The sequence below is a fragment of the Myodes glareolus genome, chromosome 12, assembly GCF_982192425.1.
Source record: "Myodes glareolus chromosome 12, mMyoGla1.1, whole genome shotgun sequence".
Lineage (NCBI taxonomy): Eukaryota > Metazoa > Chordata > Mammalia > Rodentia > Cricetidae > Myodes > Myodes glareolus.
In genome coordinates, this window is record NC_142037.1 from 13284946 (window position 1) to 13302743 (window position 17798).

The 17798-nt window shown below is 44.6% G+C and overlaps 1 long non-coding RNA gene across 1 annotated transcript; it reads left to right on the forward strand.

Moving 5' to 3' along the window:
• The first annotated feature begins 465 nt into the window (after positions 1 to 465).
• On the forward strand, positions 466 to 12630 carry LOC148120119 (uncharacterized). Its single transcript, XR_015734619.1, has 3 exons — positions 466 to 557; positions 3305 to 3393; positions 12496 to 12630. It is a non-coding gene; the product is annotated as an uncharacterized LOC148120119 (long non-coding RNA).
• Positions 12631 to 17798: the final 5168 nt, after the last annotated feature.

The following is a 17798-nucleotide window of genomic DNA, read 5'->3' on the forward strand; positions in this document are numbered from 1 at the left end:
GACCACAGATCACCTCCCAGGAATCCTCCCTGGACAGAACATTCCTGAGAACGAATGTGACTTTGGCCACAGCCCACATGGTGGAGCAAGACTTGGAAGGGCACAGAGCCAAGACAGATACTCTAATGTCCTAACAAAGGCTTATTTGCTTCCCAGGAATAGAAGTGTAGATTTGAAACAAACTACATTTCCCTACCTGCTTTTTTTTGGGGGGGGGGGTGCGGGGGAGGTGGTGTTTGAATAGAAATGAACAAAATGGAGCTCTCATCCCACCCAACAGATGACTTTGCTTCTTATGAACTTAAGGTTTTCTGTCTGTGAAGTGGGAATGTTGGACTCAGATCAAAGGGACTTTACCACGGGGCCTCACACATGGCTGGCTTCACCCCTGTATGGGCCCTGATCCCATTAGCAGCGTGAATTTGCTGTATCAGGACTAGGTCATCGCTAAGCCCCACCCCTACACCTGGAGCTCTAGCAGCACGGACTATCAAAGCTTGAGGAGAATATTTAGAACCACAACATGAGCAGGATGCTTCTGTGTCTTCTGGGCCAAGGTGCGTGGAGCAGCTGGGGGAGGGGAAGGGCCACAGCCGGGACCGGGAAGCAGGTGTCTGCCAGTGTAGTTCTAAAGTGGAGAAGGATCCCAGTGCTGAGCAACAGGGGTGGGGGAAGATGGGGGTGGGGTGGGGGACCTGCCTGCCTGCTTGACACACCCAGTGTACTCCACAGTTTGCTTTTCTAGAGTATTCCCAAGAGTTGCTGGTTCACTTGTTCCAGGGCATCTTGCCCCTGACAGGGTCAGCAAAGCTGCGCTTCCTTCTCTGTGTAAGCCTGGTGAGGAGGAGAAAGGGGGGAGGAGAGTGGGCTCTTTTGCCAGACAACTCTGTTTATGTAATTCCTGATTGACTCCAGAAACGAGAGGAGAGTTAAGTTCCCAATGAAAGCAGAGCTCCAAATCCCCCATTTGTAGGATGGAGGAAGCACTGTACCCCACATAAAGGCAAGTAAAGTGGACAGGGCCACATAGCTTCCTACTCTTCCCCTCACCCCCACATTTTTGGTGTTCCTGGAGGTAGAACCCTGGGTTTTGTTCATGCTAAGTAAGTACTCCATCACTGAGCCACCTCTTTAACCCTTGCAGTTCTGGGTTCTAGTCTCACATATTCCGGACTGGCTTTACATGGTCACCATGTAACCCAAATTCAGTCATGATCCTTTTGCCTCAGCCTACCGAGTGCTGGGATTCTAGGCATGCATGGTTAGCCTGGCCTTTTTATTCCACCATCAGTGAAGCCATAGTGAGAGTTTGGTGTGCTGATGAAGAAACAGAGCTGTAAAGACAGGCCACTTGCACTCCTACGATGCAACACAAATTAAATATCTGTACTTGGTTTCTGGTGTTCGTTTCTGGTACGGTAGCTTCTGGGTGGGCACGGGTAGGGCTCTTATTAATAATGAGAGGATTTTCTTCTGCTCCTCTTAAGGGACTGAGCGCTTGGTGGTCAGGGTGCTGGTAGCTTGCCCTTTGCTCAGATCTCCAAGCACAGGAGCAGGGGAAGAGGTCTGGGGGAAGGGAGATTGTAAGGGAATTGTCAGGAGAGCATTACATGATCACTAACGGCCGGCCAGGTCATAATGTGGTGTATGAGACCCAAGGGAAACAACAGTGTCACTGCGGAACCTTAATTAGATGAGGGACAGAATCTCACCTGCACACCGAGAATGTCACAAGAAAAAAAAAAGTGTGCTTTTCAACATCTAGAATTTCTTTTCTTTCCCTTTTCTATAAACAGAGTTTCACTTTTTGTTTGTTTTTGTTTTCCAAGACAAGGTTTCTTTGTGTAGTCCTGGCCGTTCTAGAACTGATTTGTAGGCCATGAACACAGAGATCTGCCCGCCTCTATCCCCAAGTGCTGAGATTAAAGATGTGGTCACCCAAGCCACGACAGCCCTTTTAAACAATGGACATGTTACAGTTTCTTTCTCATTCATTCTCTGCAAGTATATTTGGGATTTCTAGAATGTAACCTTGATTCAGTAACTTTAAAAAGTATCTTGTGAAAAGATCCTTTAAAAAACGGACAGGGTAAGTGGAGGTAATGATTCTCAGCCAGTGTCAGAAAAGACAATATCATGTGTTTTCTCTTTTGCATGGTTCCCACCTTTCATATAGACATATAAGCATATATATTACATGTGAGGAAGAGTAAAATTGTCCATGGGAACAAAGGAAGGAGGAAGAGATGAGAGAAATCAGAAGACAGAGAGGTGTGGGAGCTATGTTTAACACATAACATGTGTTTATATGAAAGTGTCTTTATACAACACAGTACCATGTATAGCAAATATGTACCATGAGATTTTAAAAAATATTTGTATTAATTCTTTGAGAATTAAATTCTCAAATTTAATTAATTAATTCTCAAATTAAATTCTTTGAGAATCAAATACAACATATTTTGATTACATTCACGCAAACTCAACTCTTCCCATGGACACCCTCACCTGACTTAAGAGTTCTATGCTTCCTCCTCCTCCTCCTTCCCTATCAAATATAGCTTCTGTGGCCAGACTTCTTTGGGAGTGGGGCCTGTCCCAGAGTGATCAACATACAAGGGGTTACATTATTAAAGAAATCTCTCTCTCGCTCTCTCTCTCTCTCTCTCTCTCTCTCTCTCCCTCCCAGCAGCTATCATAAGCCAGGAACTCCTCAGCTAGTGGTGGGATTCTCACTCTCCCCCCTCTGTGCTGGGTGTTTGTCTGGCTTGAGTTTTCACAGGTCTCATGAATGCTACCATAGTTGCTCTGAGTTCGTATGTGCAGCTGCCCCGAGTGTTGAGAGAACACTCTCGCTTGAAGATCTCTGAGCTTTGGTTGGAGGGATGTGAGCTGTGATGTGCATGCCCCATCCTTATTCTGCACACATTGACCAGATCAGGGTTTTGTGTTACTTACCATCTGGTACAAGAAGAGGCTTCTCTGATAGGGATTGAGAGATGCTTTAATCCAAGAGTATAGTAAGAAGTCATTAGGAGTCATTTTAATCCTGTTCCCATTTGGCAGAAGAGTAGTATTAGGTTCTTCTCTAGGGCCTATGACTTACTGAACCACAAGTTCTTGGCCCTGTACTAGTATGGTTTCTGTCTCATGGAGTACGCCTTAGATCCAGTCAGAAAGTGGTTGGTAACTCCTATCTCGTTTCTGCCACTAATGTGCCAGCGGGCTTATCTTGTTATGTCAATCACTGCTGGAGCTTTCAGTGTTCACAGCGGGTGAGGCTGATTATTACTCTTCTCCTCAGGTAGTGTGCATACTCTCCCAGCTCTGTGAACGTTAGCCACTAGCCATGAAGCTTCCAGATGACTCCATGTTCTGTGACTCCCGTATATGGTAAACTAGATACAATGTTTGCAATTCCTGACTGAAATTTCTCTGCTTTTCTAGTGTCTTTAAAAACTAGTTTGATTAAGTAACTTGTATAAGCATCTCCATGTTGATTGTTTGCTTTATTATAGTTATTGATTCTTGAAAAAAAAGGTATAACTGAGAGCATTTCCCATAATATGAAACTTAACAGAAAAATAGAAACAAAAACCTGTCAAAGGAGTTAGATTTTTGTTTTAAAATGTGCCTTATATTTTTATATATACACTAGTGTGCTTTAACGTCTTTTTTCATACTTCCATTCTATATTGAATTGATTGGCATGATTCTTGGCAGCAATTCATATAGAAATCATAGAATTAATTCTGTACTAAAACCCACAGTATAATTAATGTGAATTTACATACCAGTGTATATTGGGAAGGGTTTTGAGTCCTTGATGAGTCAAAAAAAGATAAACTATCTGAGAATTGAAATGTTTATAACTTTGATTACCTTATAGCTGTTTGGATTTCATGATACTCATTTCCAAATTCAAAGTAAATTCTTAGACTGTGAACTCACTGAGACTCCAACAGCCAAATAAGGTTAAAAGGGCAATGTTCTTGCTTCTTTTCTAGGATATTTAAAGTATTAGCCTGGGGTGGCTCAGTGGCTGAGAGCACCTGATTCTTCTTTCTGAGGACCTGGTACAGTTCCTAGCACCCACCTTGCATTGCTGGGATCCAGTGCCTCCTTCTGGCTTTGTTAGGCACTGTACCCATATAAACAGACAAACACACACATAGGTAAATAAAAATAAAATTGTAAAATAAAGAATTAGCATCTTATAAGCTTTAGAAAGTAATTTACTTTTCAATCCAGTATTTTTCAAATAGATTTTACCGTGGACTTCTTTTTACAGAGCAAATATTAATAGTCTGTCCAGCTCTGGTTCCACAGTCTTCCCTTCTGTTTGTCTGTATTTTCCAACACAGAAGAGGTTGCGGAGAGGGAGGGAGGAGAGAGGTTGAGGAGAAGGAGAGATGCCTCAGAGAGTCTGCATGGCTCTGCACTTGTTAAGATGCAGCTAGGAGGAAGAGCAGTGCAGGACGTCCCACTTCAGGGGACATCTCCCTGGATCAATGGGACCCTACTGTCTGGTGACTCCTCTTTGAGGCCATCTGGTGTGGGCAAATGTGCATGAACCAGTGGAGCTCTAAGACTCTGGGTCTCTTTCCTGACTTCATGACTCCTGGGAAGTCGTGTGTGTGGGGTCAAGCAAATGGTGTATGGGGTATCATCTTTGGATAGAGTCTACCACCAACCACAAACTCAAGAAAACTGGAAAAATTCCTGACGGGGTGGGGCTAGTGAATGGAGGCCCTTTGCCTGCCTGACGTGGTGAGAACGAATGACCCTTCCAGTAGGGAGAAGGGTAAGTTGGGTCACGCTGCCTGAGTAACTTCCCCACGAAGGAGGGCCATGAATACAGTGAGTGAAGAAGGTACGTGTCTCAAAGGGACCATTTGACGTGGGCAGATGGTTGGGGACACCTTGAGAAGCAGATGCATAGATGATAATGAAAAAGCCGCAGCGGGTCACCTGGGCAGGAAAGCAAGAGAAATGGGCAGTGCAAAGCCGCGCAGGTTAGGATGCTTCCTCCCACCTCACTGAGGTGTGGGGTTTCCCAGGGCAGAGGCTTCCAGATGTCACTGTGGCCTCCTGGTTACAGAGCAGCACCCTGACGTTTGGACCCAAGAGAGAATGACCCATCTGGTTTTCACTAGTTCCCAGTGGGCCAAGGAACCTATCCAGGCAGAGGAACCCACACACTAAGTGGAAACGCAGTTTTTCTTTTTTCTTCTAGACAGGGTCTTCCTTTTAAACAGGTCTCCAAGCTGTCCCGAGACTCAGGCTCCTCCTGTCCCAGCTTCCAGAGTTCTAAGACTACAGATGTGTGTTGTCACACCTGTCTCAAGCATTGGTTTTGTATTGAAATTATTGCCTGAATTTAGTTCTCCATTTTGAGTAATCTTGGGAGTAATTAAGCTACACTTTTTCTAAACACTGTCACTCCAGTTTATTACAGCAGGGGTCTCGGACAGTTGTGTCACTGAGTGGCTTCCTGAGTCTCAGCTCTATATTCGCCTGCACACCCCAGTGTCCTTGCCCTTCTGTATGCTTCCCCTCCCTTCTCTGCCTGGGACTTTTCCTGAGCTCACACGCCCAAGCCGGCGACTCCAGGGAATGAACACTGTCAGACCACTCAGAAATAAAGCACTTTCTATTTTGTGATTTTTATTCTTCACTCTTTCTGGATTATCAACCTTTGGGTATCTATTATATAACCATACTACCCTCATTCACGAGCCATCTATTTAGAAGAACGTGTGTGTGTGTGTGTGTGTGTGTGTGTGTGTGTGTGTGTGTGTGTGCTGCATGTATATGTGACGTTGAATGCCCTTCTATGTGCTATGAATATGTTTTATTACCATGGGTTAATAAAGAAACTGCTTTGGCCCATGGCAGAGCAGAATATAGCTAGGTGGGGAAACCAAACTGAATACAGGGAGAAAGAAGGCGGATTTGAGGGAGATGTCAAGCAGCTGCAGGAGAAGCAAGATGTGAGGTAACAAACCTTGAGCCTTGTGGTAAAATACAGAATCATAAAAATGAGTTAATTTAAGTTGTAAGAGACAGTTAATAATAATCCTGAACTAATACACCAAACAGTTTGTAATTAATCTTAAGCCTCAGAGTGGTTATTTGGGAACTGGTGGGTGGGAAAGAGACCTCCAGTTACATATGTGTTTGTGTGGATGTGTACGTATAGGCACATACCCAGGTGGAGGCCAGATGGCAACACAGAGTGTCCCCCCGTATTGCTCTCCACTTTAGTTTTTGAGACAAGATGTCTCAATGAACCTGGAACTCATTAATTCAGTTAGGCTGGATGGGAAATGAGGTCTAGGGCTCCTACTGTCCTCTACCTTCCCAGTGCTGGGTTACAGAGGTGGGCTTTACATGGGTGCTGGGGGTTGAATTCAGGCCTTTACACTTAGGCATCAGACAGTTTACCATCCGAGCCATCTCTCCAGCCCCATTTTTCTGTTTTTAATGATGACATTGATGACACCAGACTCTATTCCCCAAGGTCAACCTCTGAAGACGTAATTCACAAATAATCTCACACCAGTTTGGAATTATGATTAATAGAATGGTTATTTATTTAAAGGGAAAAACTTACAGATCACCATCCCAGACAGCAGCCCTCTGCACGATCAGGAAAGGAGTCTAGAAGTGGAGCTGGAAGCAAGAGAGCTAGCACACGGCTACTGCTGCTTTTTAAAGCAAACGAGACCATGCCCAAGTAGGCTGGTATCTTAAAGGCTATTGGCTGAAGGAGCAGAAGGAGCTCCCGCAGCAAACCTCCTCTACATCTCACCAGGCAAAGTCATCTGAAAAGATTAAGATGAAAGAGACACATTAGAAACTCCACACTTCCAGGACTTGAGATGCCATGTAGTGGTCAAGAGCATCTGCACAAGTTATCAAAAAACGGGTGTCCATATGTCTGTGGACTTACGTCTGGGCCTCCAATTCTATTACTTTGACTAACATGTCTATTTTTGTGCCAATACCATACTGTTTTTATTACTACAGCTCTGTATTATATTTGAGATTGGGTATGGTGTTCTTTGATCATTTTTTAGCTATCCTGAGTTTTTTTGTGTTTCCACATGAAGCTGAAAATTGTCCTTTAAATTTCTGTGAAGAATTGTGTTGGGATTTTGGTGGGGATTGCACTGAATCTGTAGATTGTTTTTGGTAGGATGGCTACTTTAACTATATTAATCCCACCCATCCATGAGCATAGGAGATATTTCCATTTTCTGATATCTTCAATTCTTCAATGTCTTAAGGCTTTGATCATGTGAATCTTTCACTTGCTTGGTTAGAGTTGCCCCAAGATATAGTATATTATTTGGTGCTATTGTGGAAGGTGTTGTTTCCTTGATTCCTTCCTCAGTCTGCTTGTCACTTGTACATAGGAAGACTGCTGTTTCTTTTTTGTTTTTCTTTTTTGGTTTGGTGTGTGTGTGTGTATGTTAACTTTGTATCCTGCTATTTTGCAGAGTGTTTACCAACTGTAGGAGTTTTCTGGTGGAGATTTTAAGGTCATTATGTATAAAATCATATCACTTGCAAATAAAGATACTTTGTTTTCTTCCTTTCCTGTTTGTATCCACTTGCTCTAGTTCAGCAGGGGATGGGCTAAAAAGGTATGGGGTGGGGATGCCTAGGCTGAGAAAGTCCATAGGGAGAGGAAAACTGGGTATGCCAGAAACTTTGACGGTGTCCCCAGAGAGTGGAGGCCGAGAGGAGGATAGGTCCCGGCAAGTGGCCTGCCACAGGACTGAGTATGAGTCTGCGGAATTTACAATGGACAGAGAGGAAAGTGAAGATAGCCTGTTTCATTCCCTGGGCCAGCAAGGCAGCAGCTTTCCAGGTAGACCGTGCCTCTGGGGGTTACACACAGGGTTGGGATAAGAGAAGAAGGCTGGTCCCTGGGGTATCTGTTAGTCCTCATGATGGGGGAGGGCAGAGAGGGAGGACAGGCCCCAAGTGTGGTATGCTGCAGAGCTGAGAATGAAACTCATATAACTACTTTTTAAAAGAAAGAGAGAAAGAAAGAAAGAAAGAAAGAAAGAAAGAAAGAAAGAAAGAAAGAAAGAAAGAAGCTCCATGTATTTTTTTAAATTAAAAAGCAATCCACACTGTTGCCTTCGTTTGGCTAGGCCCACTTTTGATTCTGCCATTTGCAGTGGAGAGCACTCTTCTTTGTTCTGTCTTATTTTACAGCAATCTCGGTCAAGACTCTTGTGCCTGAATTTCTCCGCTTACAAAATGGAAACAGCAAAGTAATATTATGAAATAGAAACTGTTTTGCCAAGAAGTTTGTAATGTAAATGTGGTTGGTTTAAGCATAACTGGCCTCAAGTGTGTTCATCATTCAAAATGGAAACTTGAAAAGACCATTTTGATAGTGACTGCATTCTCGATGAGCAGCTTGAGGTCACAGTTCATAAAACAGCCCTGCCCCATTTGGGTCATTTTCTGCAGACTTTGTAAACTGAAGGGATGGAATGCCCTTGGCTGCCTTATCTGCATCTGCTAGTTCTTACAACTGCTTCCCTGGGGCATGAGTGACTGAAGCAGCAGGGTTAGTAGAGAAAACAGGTGTGCATGTGCACGAGAGGAGGCTGTGTGTTTGTCAAAATGATCTTCACTGCTTCCTAGCTTTTCTGAGAGAAATCTAGGATCTGAGCATGGCAGCACAGCACCAACCAGCCACACCCTGGCTTTTTGCATAGACTGTGGTTTGACGAGCTCAAGAGACTGCCGCTTTAGTGTGGCTCGGTGGTTAAGAACACTGGTGGTTCTGTTCTTGAGGACTGAGGTTGGAGTCCCAGCACCCAGAGGTAACTCATAACTGTAACTGGGGATCCAGGGGACCTGATGCTCTCTTTGGGCCTGCACGCGCTCTGGGCTTGCATGTGATGCATATAAATACGTGAAGACAAAGATCCTATAAAAATAAGTAAATAAAAGCTGGGAGACTGCCTGTTGCTAGTGGACAGGAGATGCAAGCTTCCCTGAGAGACTTGCTGGGTCTTTTCCAGTTAGAGTAGGAGGGGTCACCTGGCCTCTGCCTTCAACTTGCTGCATCTGTTGTGTAGTAATACAGATGAGGGAAGGCAGTGTTGTCAGTCCGTTTTTACCTTTATTCTATCGGAACCTAGGGGTAAATCAGGGGCCACCATCACTTGAAGGTTCTAGCTGGTCTTAGAGTTTTCAGGATTTTACCTGTACCTAGGAGCTCTTCAGGATTGTCTGTCTCACACCTACAGATCTCAAAACATGTTATATAAACTGAAGTGATGATGGCTCAACTCAACACGATGGAGCTGTTGTCAAGGCAACTGAACCTTCTTGTCAGCTGAATGGAATGGTTGCAAAGATTTCTAGCCAGTCACCAATCCCCAACACCAGCTTTCCTGAGCTCTCTGCAGGAGGACATCAGGGGAAGCTCCGCTCTGAACTCTGGAGACTGATCTGTCCACAAAAGCTCATCCGTAGTGTCCATCTGTCCATGTTGTTCCCCTGCCTGTCCCCCCCTCCCCGTCCTGTCCCCGCCCCCTTCCAGGCTTAGCGAGGAGGCCAGTGCAGACAACATCTATGCGGATAACATATCACGGGTTGAGAAAGATCTCGATTCTCCAGGGTGTTCCTTGGTTCCCTAGACCTTTGAATTTCTTGTTGGAAAAGAGTTCTGTGGCCAAAAAATTCACACTCTGTGTTCTCTTGTGGGTTCTCATGTTCGTTATCACAGTAAATATTCTAAGAAAATTTGTTTAGTTTATTTCCTTTGCGTTTCCAAAAATTTTCTGTGTCAAAAGAATTTATTACTATTATTATTAATTTTGAAATATCTAATGCCATCCAGAGAAAGTGTGTGTTCCAGAGATTACTCTTTGGGAAATGCCAGTACAGGTTGCAGAAGGATACCCCCAATCCAAAAATCTAAAATCTGAAATGCTCCTGTGTTCAAAATCTCTTGAGTACCAGCATGAAGCCACAAGTTGGAAAATTCTAGTAATTTTATTTCATATATATATATGTATGTATGTATTTATTTGAGATGGGGCATCACGTAGCTTAAGGCAACCTAACTGCTACGTAGCTGAGGATGATTTTGAGTTTCCGATCCTCTATGCTCTAGCATGCCTGGTTTGGACAGAGCTGGGGTGGAAACCAGGACTTCATGCATGCTCGGCAGGCACACTCTACCGACTGAGCTACAACCCCCCAGCATTTAATTTTAACTGAAGACAGTTAACCCATAACCAAATGGCTATGCGGACTCACGTAAGGTTCGAATTCACGGACGTAATCATAGACCATGTTTAGGGACGAACAATCTCAATCAGAAAAACCTTATATTGCTTTTCGTGTAATTATTTTTTTATTAGACAACTATATAAAAAGTCTGTTTAGTGCTTAGTGGTCGCTGCACACGTGGCTGTTTGGGTTTTAGTTTTATTAACTCTCTATCAAGATGCTCTCTTTTTGGCAGACTATGGTGTTTCGGGGCAGATATTCGTATTCGCCCATTTTTGGCATTCCCAAACTCACGCTAGAAAACGCCTATCTTGGGTCTTCTGTGACGGGGAACAGGCTTGTGGTTTTGGCTCTGTGATCACAGGGACCGTATGAGGTGCCTTTTGGGGAGCCTTCAGAGGAAATGGCAGCGGAGAGGGGAGGGAGGGGGCAGTGGCAGCGCTCCCGATCCCAGTCCCAGGGTCACAGGCACTGAGCATGCGTACATGCTTTCCTCAGCCAGGATTCTGGGCTGGAGCTGGGCACCTCTGCAGGCTGTGCATATGCAGCTTTGAGATTCGGCGCCCTGGCTCTCCTGCAGAAACTCAAGCTATTTAGTATTGCTTAATACATTCCCTTTCCCCTTGGCAGAACGGATTGTGTTGTTTGTATCCTAAACATCTCATGAGTCACTGTCAAAAGCAATGCTCTCCACGCACCCAAGAAAGCTTGCTGCAGGCCCCAGTGGGGGTGGGGGGCAATCGTGGAAACAGGAATTGGAGCATCTATTACTTTTTAGCATTGATCTTGCTTCCTTCTAAACTCCATCCAGGACCATTTTGTTTCTGTGATGATTGTTCACAAAATAGGAATATTATAGATAGTTGGGTCCCTCCACCCAAGCTGCGGATGAAGACAGATGGATAGATAAATATATTTTGAGAACCAAGGTTAAATGCTGGAGGCTATTGTTGAGTTTTCACTCCCCTAAACAAGTTTGTTTGACTCATGTGCACAGGATGTGCTTAATCACATGTGGGCGGGGGTACATAGGCTGGAAATATGTCAGCTTGCCCCTGATTGGACTTGATAGAAAATAAGGTAACCCTGTGGGTTTGCAGTTTTAAGCCCCTGAACGATGTGAATAGGGCCATTTCCTGGGAATCTGGGATGGTCCTGACCAGAGTCCATTTTCCTGGCCAGTATTTAATTAAAGCTTGCTTCATATTTGACTTAAAAACATGGAAGTGGTCTTGTTCTTGCCCAGTGGGATTGACAGTATACTAGCTCCCCTCAGCCTGCAGTTCACTGACCAGTGCCCTCAGGCTTGCTTAGCAGACAAATACCTGCAGCTGAGTTCTGAGTGGAGCCTCCTCTCTCCCGAGTGAAGAACTGACAAGCACATCCCGTGCCCCTTGAGGGATGCAGAACTGAGATGCTCGACAATAATTTGTTTGCTTTTCTTGTTGTTTTTGTTTGTCTTATTTTTTAAAATGACCTCATTTTGTATGTATGGGTGTTTTGTCTGCATGTATGTCTGGGTACCACATGTGTGCAGTGCCTGTAGAGGTCAAAAGGCATCATATCCCCTAGGGTTGGAGTTACAGACAGTTTTAAGCCACTGTGTAGGTGCCGAGAATTAATCCCAGGTCCTCTGGAAGAGCAGCCAGTGCTCTTAAAGACTGAATCATCTCTTCAAACCATGGGTTTTATCTATCTATCTATCTATCTATCTGTCTGTCTGTCTGTCTGTCTGTCTGTCTGTCTGTCTGTCTGTCTGCCTGTCTATCTATCTATCTATCTATTTTATTGTTTTATTTTTTGAGACAGCGTTTCTCTGTGTGTAGTCCTGGGAATCCTGGAACTCACTTTGTAGACCAGGCTGGCCTCGAACTCACAGAGATCTGCCTGCCTCTGCCTCCCAAGTGCTGGGACTAAAGGCATGTGTCAGCACCACCCAACCCTGTTTTTTTTTTTTTAAATACACCCTTTTTTTTTGTTTGTTTTATTCAGAAACTGGTCCAATGTAGTCTGATGTTTGATAGTAGTTCCTCAGGGGTTAATTTCGGAACACCAGATTGGCACTTCCATGCACTCAGATGTGAGTCCTCCTACATCTCCAAGGAATAACTTTTCCACCAATTGTGAAAGATTTGCTCCAAGCACCATGTAATCCTGGAGGTTCCAATGCCTTGCCAGCTTCCCATTAGTTTCCTTGTCTTATGTCTTGTGTTATGTGTGCAGCTCTGCAGAAACACCCGCTCGTGAGGTTCCTGCCAGGTCACAGTGGATTTGGACTTCTACTTGGAAAGAAGCAGAAGGAGGCTGAATGACAGCAGGAAGGACATTGAAAGTTATCTCCACCCCTTCCCTCTTGCTCTGGCCAAAGCCGGGGTGTGTGTGGGGGGGGGTGGGGGTGTGGGGATGGGGTGGGGGTGGGGGGGGTGGGGGGGTGTTTTCTAGAGGGAACCACCATTCTAGCCTGGTCTCTGAAGAGCATAAAACCTGTGGCCTTCTCCATGAGAAACACCTGTGTCCTGGAGTGTAAACGGCACCTGTTTCACTGTCTTTTTCTGGGAAGGGTTCACGTTGAGGTGGCTTACCGGCAGTTTTAGCGGTCGGAAACCCGCACATATGACCTTGTTTTGGGAAGGTTATTTTCCTCCAGGGAGTGAAGGGAGAGGGAGGGAGGGAGGGAGGGAGAGAGAGAGAGAGAGAGAGAGGTGGGGGAAAAAAATCAGAGAGCAGAGACCAACCTGAATCTCAGTTAGCTTCTGTCAGGGTCTAACTTATCTGGAAACAGGAAGTAGGAAAGATAACATCCAGCACTCCTTTTTAATCTCACACTAATTCCCACCCCAGGGGCAAGTTTTGGGTCCTTATCTTTGTCTAGAATAAGGGATGAAATGTGCAGGAAATGGGCTTTTGTTTTCCAAACAGCTGCTTAGCAGCTGCTACTATACGTGTTTTTTGTTTCCAGGTTCCGTCAGTGCCCAGGTGGCTGTTTACAAGCCAGTGCTCTCCCTTCTGGTGCTTTGATCGCACAGTAGTTATGAAGCAGCTGTGGAAGCACCCACGGGACTGTTTCTCCTCTCACGGGCAAAATCTGCCTGTGTCAGGACAGCTTTGTGGTCCTGCCTGGGAAATAGGATGGAAAATCGGATATGATTCTGCTTATAAAAGAAACGCGACAATTGAGCTCAAACTGCCTATCCTGGCCTCTGAAGGCCCTGTGCGCTCTCTCTCTCTCTCTCTCTCTCTCTCTCTCTCACACACACACACACACCCCTAAACCTTAGAGAAATGTAGCTGTGATAAATATTAATGAATTCTATCCCTTTCTGTTGGAGCTGAGTTGGGCTCTTGTTAATTAGTTTACCTGATTCTTAGGTTTTGCTTCCGCAAAGACCAGGGGTTGCCATAGAAACTGTGAAGTGCCTTCCCTTAGAGCTGGCAGCAGATGCTGCTCCATCAAGGTGGCTACTGGGTCAGCATGACACTCATCTTCACGTCCCGTGGGCACAAGTGTCTCCTCTTGGCAAGGAGGCCTGTGGGAAGAGAAAGACTAAAAATATCCCTTTTATTTGGAGCCATTAAGTATTATCAATACTTGTACTCTATTTTATTTTGTAAGCTTAAGAATCAGAGTATTTATACTCAGAGTGATTAATATATGTGAGATTTAAAGTGTTTGAATTTACCATTTTTCTACCAAGATTTGGCTTTGTCCTCCTTATAATCTGACTTCTGATTTTAAAGTTAAATGTTATATTTGAGTATGTATATTTTCATTATTTTTTGTGTTTGGATGTATTTACATGAGTACACTTGTATCTTTATGAGTATTAATTGGAAGGTTGTATTTATACCATACTTGTGAATTTTTTGTTTGTTTGATTTCTTTTTTCCTTTCCTTTTCTTTTCTTTTTCTTTGATTGTTATTGTTTTTTGAGATGCGGTTTCTTTGTTTAGCCCTGACTGGCCTTGAACTCACAGAGATCCCCCTGCCTCTGCCTCCTGAGTGCTGGGATTAAAGGCGCAAACTACTATATCCTGTGCATATGTTGTAATATGTATTTTCCAGTCTAAATACAAATATCGCTAATATATTTCATATGTTCAATATTCATTTGGAAGCACAATAGCCTCGTGTTTCCCACACTCATTTGTTTGACCCCTGTTTTTGAAGCATCGTAAAGTGCATCTCTGATAGGCAAGATGGGGTTGAAGAATGAGATGCTGCACGTGCTCGGTACACACGGATCCAAGTCAAACCATTTATACTTGTGTATGCATAAGTGTGCTGTGTACCACTTCACTCTTCGGGAGGCAACAAAGCATTTCGTTTTCAGATTTTTATTCCTAAGATGTGATAGTCTCATGTTTCCTGTTATTTGATTCCTAGAGTTTCTTTGTCCCTCCGACTGAAGGAAACATGAACTGGAGAGGTTAAGCCCTCGAGTTGTGTGTGGAGTTGAGAACTGCGGCTGGGGAGATTTTAGCTTTGTGGCTTCTCTTGTTAAAATTTTTCTTGTAATGAATATAGCTTCTTCTTTGGAACGAGCAAGTGAAATCTTTAACAACATGTCTTACAGGATCGAGACTACATAGTATAAGCCCATAAGCTTAATGGGAAATTAGGCAGGGACTGCTTGGATTGCCCCCTGAGGAGCCAAATTTGAATTGGTGTGGACTGGTTCCATTTGGCTCAATTCTGGATTCCAAGGGCAGCTCTTGTAAGGAGCACAGCCTCTGTCTGAGAACTTGGGATTTCTACCGTTATGTGTCTTGTCACTTAGGCGACACTCAGATACCTGAAGAGATGGAACCCAAGGAACAATGTGTATGTGTGCGCACGCAATGTGCTGGTGGAGGCTTCTGAAGGCTCTTCCCCCACTGCTGCGTCTGTGTCGGCCTGAAGGATGGGAAAGGGAACCATTACTGGGTTTGTCAGACAGTGAAATCACAGTAGGGTCATTAGACAGAAGATTTTCCCTTTGGCTGTGTTATCCCACCCTGCAGACCTCTCCCAGAAATTGAGCAGGAGGCTAGCGAACCCAACACCACCAACAACAGGGGAAAGCAAATGGTAATTCCCATCTTTACAGAAATACACCAGGTCTGCCTGTATTCCCCCATCATGTCCTCCTTCCCAGCAGCAGCAGTGAGACCACTCTGCTCACTTATGCCTGTCTCGGGTTACCAGCTGCAATGCCTGCTTGGAAACAGACTTCCAGTGGTTTGGCTAAATCAGATGCTACGCTGTGAAACTCTTTTCAGCAAGACTATGTCTTATTCATATATATCTTTTTGTATTAAAGTGTGTGTGTATGTGTGTGTGTGTGTGTGTGTGTGTGTGTGTGTGTTAATTTCAGGTGTCTTCTGTAATCACTCTCTACCTTTCTTTTTAAGATAACTTTTTCAGTGAACCTGGAGTTGGCCAATTGAGCTCAAGTGGTTGACCAGTGAGCCCCAGGAAGCCCTGCTGGGCTGTGTCCTGGGCACTGGGATCACTGGGATCTGCATTTAACTTTTACATGGATCCTGAGAGTGAACTTAGATTGTCACACTTGTGCACAAGTACATCCCTGACAGAGCCATGTCCCCAGCCCTTACTCATTCTTCCGGGACCCAGCAGATCCCTGGCTCCTCAGGTGCTAACCTGCACACAGTTGTTCACTGCGGGCTGCCGGCCTTGGGCCACTCGAATTAGATCAGAACACCCAAGGTGTCACCCCCTGGGCCCAACCTTCCTCTCCAAAGCCTGGGACTTAATTTTTTATTGATATTTTTCCAGTCATTGCTCTCACTTTTGCTACAGTGGAAGTGCCCTCACAGGGGCTGAAGTTTAAAGTGAATCTCTGGGAGCTCCCTGATGGTCATTGGGGAAAAGGAGCAGGTATCGTGAGAGCCGGCTGAGATGGCATTTAGAGACGGCTGGAGTGGACCTCTCGCCTCAGCAGCTGACTCAAGAGGCAGGGACTCCTGAGTGGAACTGAGTTTCTGCCACTCAAATGCTTTGCTGCCTTTTTATTTATTTATTGTGTGCATGTGTGTATGAACATGCACGCCAAGGCACATAAGTGGGGGCAAGAGGACAATTTGGGAGTGTGAGTCTGTCCTCCTACCATGAGGGGCCTGGGAATTGAACTCACCTGGCAGCAAGTGTCTTCCCCTGAACCACGTCCCAGTTTAGTAATTTTTTTAAAGAGGCAAATTCAGCATAAGTTTATTACATTTATTTATTTGCTGGTTGGTTGGTTTATTGATTGAATGGCGTGTGTGTGTGTGTGTGTGTGTGTGTGTGTGTGTGCGCGCGCGCGCACAGGTACTATGTTTTACAAGTGACAGTCACAGGACAATTTACAGGCATTTGTTCTCTGCCTCTACCATGTGAATCCTGGAGCTTGAACTCAGGTCGCCAGGTTTGGCAGCAAAAGTTCTAGCCTGCTCCGCCTCCTTGCTGGCTCGAAATGACTTTATTTTAAACACCCCAAAGCAGCCCTGCACAGGTGCCTCTTAAGTCCGCCCTGGAGCCATGTGGATGCGGTGGGCACTGCGTCCTCATTTCCAGTTTGGGATGCAACTTTGGAGTAAAGCTTTCTTTTTAATAGCACTGAAGCTTTCGTTTCTGTTTACCAAAGAAACATACCTAAGCAAGCAGAGAAGCAACCAAAGATACAAGATAGTGACAAACACACACTTTCATTCTGAAGCTCCCCGCCTCATCAGCACGGCATTTGCTGAGCTCTAAGCCTTTCAGATGCGACTTGCTTTCCACAGCAAACAATCAATAGTACTCTCATCAGTACATGCAAGAGATCTAATGGACACATATGTTTATTCTAAAACCTCAAACATACAAGTAAAGTTAATCATTACAATTTATTAATTTACAAAGATAGATTTTGGTTTATGGTTGAGTTAAATATGTAGCAAATAAGCACAGTCCCCTTGAAAAATACATAGGTGATACTTTCCTTTTATTTTCCATGGCCCAGTGGGGGCAAGACAGCCGGTTCCAAATCTGATGACTCTCTGACCAGGGGATAAACCACAGGAGGCAGGTAACATTTGTCTCAGTGTCTAGTTCTTGTTTTAAATCTCTAGCAGAACTCATACCTCACATCAAATTATGAGGCAGAAAGGCTGTCACTCAGGGCTCAGCAATTGCGTCACCTGGCATGGGTTTCTCATTTTGGCTGATGATCTAGTTAAACCAATTCTAGTTTATTTCCACTTTTGCAAGGGCTTTGATTTTTGGCTTGCGTTTATGTTACAGTTTCAAAACTCTGTCTGTGCTCCCCTCCCCTCTCTTGTGAGTCTGTCAGCTCTGTGCATAGGAACAGCGTCACTCGGGCAGAATAATCTTTGAACTTTTCAATTGCTATCCCATGTTTCAAGCCACAGTGGGAACCTTCTGTGCACCTAGAGATTCTTTCCGAGAGGGGTGAGAGGTCTGGGGGAGGAGAAAAGGAGTCCGAGGACAGATAGGGCTGATGGAAGATAGCAGAAAATACCCTAATTATTCAGCAAGTCTTCGTCAC